A 6000-nucleotide genomic window follows, 5' to 3' on the forward strand; every position below is an offset into this window, starting at 1 on the left:
TGTGTGTCACCCCTCTTTTGGTCGCAGCGAGTTGTACCGCAGGGTCTAACCGAGGGATCTGCAAGCATGCTTCATTGAACCGCTTGATGTAGCTCCGGATGGGTTCTCCCTCTCTTTGGATTACCACGAAGATACTTTCCTCGATTTTGGGGCACCTTTTGCTGGTAACAAAATGTGTGTCGAAGATCTGCACGAACTAGGCCCAGCTTCTTATTGATCCGGAAGCTAGGTTCCGGTACCAAGTGCGGACCACGCCTCTGAAGGTGGTGGTGAAGGCCACGCACATGCATGACTCGCTGGCCCTAGCAAGGTGCATTTGTGATTGGAATGCGTCGACGTGGTCGTTGGGGTCAAACGACCCATCATACTTGTCCATAGATGGAAGTTTGAAGTCTCGGGGCAGGGGGACTGCCAAAAGTTCTGATGAAAGGGGGGAAGGAACTGAGAGAACTAAGATGGTTTTTACCTCGTCCGAGCTTGTCTCTTCCTTGCCTCTAAGCTCGGGTAGGACACGGGTATTAGTTCGGCGACTTCGCCGGTGCCTTCTTTGAGCAGGCCCAGTGTTGGCGCTGCTGGCCTCCGTATTGCCGAGCTTGGTGGGCCCGGACTGTTGGCTTGCTGCTAGGGAGCTGAACCGGTTCTCTGTGAGTGGGAACTCGGGCCTGGAGCGCTGAGATGACTTTGTGGGCGAGGTTCTTGACCCACCCGCGAGCTGCGAGGCGGGGGTGATCTTTCTTTGCTTTCGGCCTGGGAATGAGGTCTGGCTATTAGGGGGTTCTGGGGTCGGGAAGCTTCTCCTTGGTGAGGTCGTCAACCTTGAGGGGAGGCCTTGACCGGCTTCGAAACAGGGTGTCGGGGGGTAGTGACTGGTTTAAGGGTAGCTGAGGGAACTGCTGCTGATAATGGTGTTGAGAGAGGTGGTGCAGTACCAGGTGTTGCTGGAGTTGGTGCTGCTGGAATTGCTGCATTTGGGCTTGCATTGCCCGCATGCATTGCATTAGATCGTCCAGTTGGTTCTGGCGGGTTGTCAGTGGGACAACAGTTGGTTCAGCGAAGTTCATTTCAATGGGGAGTGGAAGAGGGATGTTCAACGAAGGAGGGTTCAGGGGCACCATTGCTTGTGGCACATTCAAACTGGGGATCCCATCCACTGAAAGAGGGATGGTGAACTGCCCAATGCACACCGCGGGAACATGGAGTTGTTCTTCAGTGGTGGTCGTTTCTATTCCACGTCCGGCACTATTGGAGGAGGCCATGGGTGTTGGAGTTTTTGAAAGAAGGGTAGGTAAGAGAGATTTAGAGGGAGGCTTTTAGAAGCGTTCCCACAGACGGCGCCAATTGATGGAGCGCAATTCGGCCGGTCTTAGCTGTCAACGATTTCGCTTCTGAGCTAGAGCGACGGGGAGCCTAAAAGGGGAAAGATGAGGGAACTCCGGGGGGAACCCGGTGAGATAACTCCGAAGCTCAAGTTAGTATTTTCTCAAAGGCAAAGTATAGACCAGATGGCGCAAAGTTCACCTACCTTGTTGTTGGGGGTAGGGGACCTTTTATAACCACTTCGCGCACTCGCTCCGAAGCCCTTGTCAAGTCGGGTATGATTACCCTTGCATTTGTCAGTTCGGGTGTCGTCCTTTCTGCTAGGACAGAACCGTCACTGCCTTTTGTCGAAACCGTCTCTGTAACTGGAGATGGCGGTGTCAGGAGGCGGTGGTAGGTGGCCGTTTGGAGTGCGGCCGTCAAGCGTCAGATCCCAAGTCAGTCAGGTGCGCCACCCTTGGGTACAGACTTCCTCGGTGTTAGGCATAGTACGGTTTGTTGGTTTTGGTGTCCTGAGGGCGATGTGGTGGAGTGGTGAGCGAGGTGAAGTCTTGAGTTCGGAGGTATGTCCTGTATTGCTATAGGGCAGGAAAGTCCGGCGATGTGTGTCCCGAACTGCTAAGGTAGGCCAGTCCGGCGAGGTGTATCCCGAACTGTTGCATGCAGGCCAGTTCGGATTACTGGCTGGTTTGGGGCCGAAGGGTGAGTTCGGGCTCCTAGTAGGGAGTTCGGTCAACCGGTTTCTCCCCTTGGTGCTCGCGCCTTAGGCGTGCTTTTGTGTCGAACTGTTGCCTTTGCCACGTGTTGTGTAACTGTGAGGTCGGGCCAAATCTTCCTTCATCAGTATCCAAAAGAAACCCTGGTTCGATTCGAAAATAATAAGCAATAACTTTCTTTTTAGTGTTGTGACAACAACAATAGTTAAAAATGCGCGTGGGGTCATCCATGATATAGGCTCAGTATGCCCAACCGCATAAATCTTGGTGTTCTAGCCAAACACACCCCTGTTGCTTGCTTTGTAGTATTTTGCATTCTTTTTACAACTTAAAAACTGAAAATCTGAAAAATAAACACAATGGTGAAATGGTTTGAACATTCAGTCCGAATGGTTCAGCCTATAGTAATTTTGAAAATGTTAAAGTTAGAAACAAGAATGACCCAAAAATCATGGTTGGAATTGAATATTCTAGATCAACGGCTTATTATAAAATTCGAGATAGGTTCAAAACAGAACCCTTTAGGCCATCGATTGAACAATTTCAGGCTTTCAGAAAGTGCATGTAAGCTGCAGATTTGCAATGGTATAATACATACCATTTGGCTGGTAAAAGAGACTGCATCTATTTTTCGTACACAACCAGACATACCAAAAGCTTCTCTTCTTCTTCTATTCTCTACTCTTATCAAAGCAAAAGTTATTGTTGGCAGTTGGCATCTCATGTCATCTTAACTCATCGCTTCGGTCACCGCACCGCTCTCTTTTAGCCTTTACCCTCTTCCTTTTACCTCTTTTTCTTCCTTGCTTGCCGCTTGCTTTTCCATGCTTTTCTTTTCCTTCGTCACTCAGCTGCAGCCTGCAGATCCCAATGCAATTTCTACAAAACAAACGTCCATGAATCCATCCTTTTTTAAGTTTTATCCACCACTACCGATGTGACTATGTAATATGTATTTCTTTACCAAACGACTATATATCCACTAACATCCAAACATGGACTCCAGATCTCCTGTACATCCTGTAATAATGTGCCACTTTAATATTGCTCGGTTTAACTCTCACACGTGTAAAATTTTATATTTCTTTTACTTCTTTATTTTTAAATATTAAAATAAATTAAAAATAATAAAACAAAAAACTCTTTCTTGTTCAATGAAGGTTTTATGTTCCTCCATTTCTTTTCAAGAAGGAAAATCTATGTATATCCCTCTTTAATTTGTTATGAAAAGACTTTTGAATCGATGCGCTTATCAACAACAGGCAATTTTGATTTAAAAACAGCATAGCGAAAGGAGAGACAACGAAAGAAAATAAGAAACTAGAAAGAACTCCACCAACAAAAATCTAACCGGCCAATCTAAACCAACTTATCAACAGGCAATTTTGATTTAGAAAACAAAAAAAGAAAAAAAGAAAATGATATTCTGACCGTTGGTTTTCTACTTTAGAGCCACTACTGTTGAACTTCAATTGGTGCTGAACGATCTACATTATGAGAGCGAATCCATTGAACACGACGGTTCACGAGGAGCGTGCACCCTGTGCACGTCACCCTATTTGAATCCAGCAATTCAGTTAAGTTAAATTTAGTTCACACTCCTGTCATTCGTCCGAATTCCCCTTTTTGCATTTAAGAGCAAGAGACCACCAATGGCAATTTAAACAAGCTCCGACGACGTAGAGTCAACTAGCAATAAGCATTTCTTCTTCACCTTCCCCTTCCAACGCTATTATTCCTCTTCCTTAATACTTTCCTCTTTCATCTTTTCTACTAGGAGATTATCCGCGGCAGTTTCAGTATTATCCTTTAAGGCTCCATTTGATTTGTGGGATGGGGATGAGAAAAGGGAATATTCTAAAATTTTTTTTTTTTTCATTTGTTTTGAGGAAAACAGAGGGATAGAATGAAAAAAAATGTGGGATGTCAGATCCCAAAATCGTGAATTTGGAGTCACACCAAAACCGTACAATCCTGGTGAAAAGGTTTGAGAAAACATTGTTAGAGAACCGGTGATGATGAATAGAGGAGGGAGAGAACCAGTGTTTTCCCCGGTGTGAGATAGAACACCTCCACATCTGAGACAGAATCCAAGCGTACATCATATTTATCATCCTCCAGTCCTCTCGAAGAACACATGAAGTTTCTGAAGCACCCGCTTCCTCATCTCCTGCTCCTGCTCTCCCCCAACCCTTTTATGCAATTCAAAATCTCCATAGGATCTCTTTCCTTCCCTTCCTCCTTCTCTTTCCCCTCCCCTTGGTTCTACGCAGTGTCCATCTCCCCAAATTAATGTCATCTCATCGGATTTGGACCTCGATGCCTACCAGAAAATGGCATAAGTCCAACCTAAACCTTCAACAAGTTGGCTAAGTTGCTGCTGCATACCCCCCTCAACAATCGGCAAAACCAAATCTTGTGAAGCATGTCGTGAAGCCGGCAAAGTCAGGAACTGACAGGCTTCAACATCCAAAACAGCTTCAGCAATGGCCTTTTCTTCTTCTCTGCTCCAGAACTTGTCCTCCACCCATCTCTCTTCTACCACACATCTATCGAACTCAGGCTTAAGATCTCAGCTGAAATTTTAACAATTTTCAGAACTCCAAACCATTTTTCCCGCTCAAATCTATCAATCTCTCCAACAACACCTTCAAGAACCAAACAATCAAAATATAGACAAAATCACGACAGGAATGATCAAATCTCTTGCTTCAACTCAAGATTTCATTCTCTTCAGGTCAATTCCATTGAAAAATATATATTACGAAATAAAAAATGTTTAAGATCAAATGAAGGAAAATCACCTTGATTTCACCCACTTCATCCGTCTCCTGATCTCTTAGCAGCTTTTCTGATATCAACCCAACCAAAAGCTCATATTGTTCGTCTTCCTCTTGGTGAAATAGAGCATTGTTCATCGCCTTCGCTTTTCTTTCGTCATAATGCTTTCCTCATTATTTTCCCATATATATAAACAAACAATAGAAGAATAATTTTTTATATTTTCCCATCCCATCTCATATTTTTCCATTCCACTCAAATCTTCCCATAAACCAAATAGAGCCTAAAATTTTCATTGCAGAGAATATCCTTTAATAGCCATGATTCATATGACCTGGTTCCTTCCCACCTTCTATGTATACAGTTAAATTTAACTGTCACGGCTGTTGTAAGGTTTCCACGCTTATCATACTAGTTCTTCATTTACATTGGTTACCAAGTTTTCTCGATATCATAGTTGGTCGTTTGTGAAAATGAATATAAGCTACTGTTCAACGCACAAGACAGACAATAAATAACATAGCACACTTTACCACTGTTCACATTACATAAATTTAGTCCAATAAAAATCAAACATCAATCCATTTTTGTGGCTTTCAAAAAACATCCCTTTTTGTGGATCCGATCCCCATCCCAGATTCTAAAACTGCTAATCAATTATAGATAACACAGAAGTAAGCCATGGAACTTGAATCACAATTATGTGTTCCTTGAACGTAAATGGCACCTCTTCATCATCAATTAAACAAACTTTTGGTTTCTTTTTTATGCATCTCTATTTCCCCTCACTCCAATTCGAACCGAACTTGTCTTGTCATCCTACTCCAGTGATTGAATGGCACTGCTGGTATTAAGCATGTCGACTAATCCGATAGGAGCAAATTAGATTTTGCTCAATAATAACTTCATCGGAGAAACTGTAAGAAGTTCGAAATTACATGGCTCCGATGAATTCTCCATTCAGTGCTAGAAGAAGAGAAACGAAGAAGATATTAACAAAGAGGAATAACAGGGTTGGAAGGAAAATCAAAAGAAGGGATTCAGCTTATTCTTATCACTAGTTGGATTCATGCCATTAGAGCTTGGTGAAATCGCTGCCGATGGTCTCTTGCTCTTGGGCTAGGGCTCAGGTGAAAATGAAAATGGGGGAAGGGGAATTCAAATAAATGAGAGGCTTTTTGATATA

The 6000-nt window shown here is 43.7% G+C and overlaps 1 long non-coding RNA gene across 1 annotated transcript; it reads right to left on the reverse strand.

The window, feature by feature from the left end:
• Window positions 1-3979: 3979 nt before the first annotated feature.
• Window positions 3980-5195, reverse strand: LOC148848041 (uncharacterized). The gene is made up of 2 exons (XR_016100255.1): window positions 4838-5195; window positions 3980-4681 (listed from the first exon to the last, which is right to left on the reverse strand). It is a non-coding gene; the product is annotated as an uncharacterized LOC148848041 (long non-coding RNA).
• Window positions 5196-6000: the final 805 nt, after the last annotated feature.

Source organism: Nelumbo lutea, chromosome 6 (assembly GCF_056320005.1).
Source record: "Nelumbo lutea isolate HS-2025 chromosome 6, American lotus-T2T, whole genome shotgun sequence".
NCBI lineage: Eukaryota > Viridiplantae > Streptophyta > Magnoliopsida > Proteales > Nelumbonaceae > Nelumbo > Nelumbo lutea.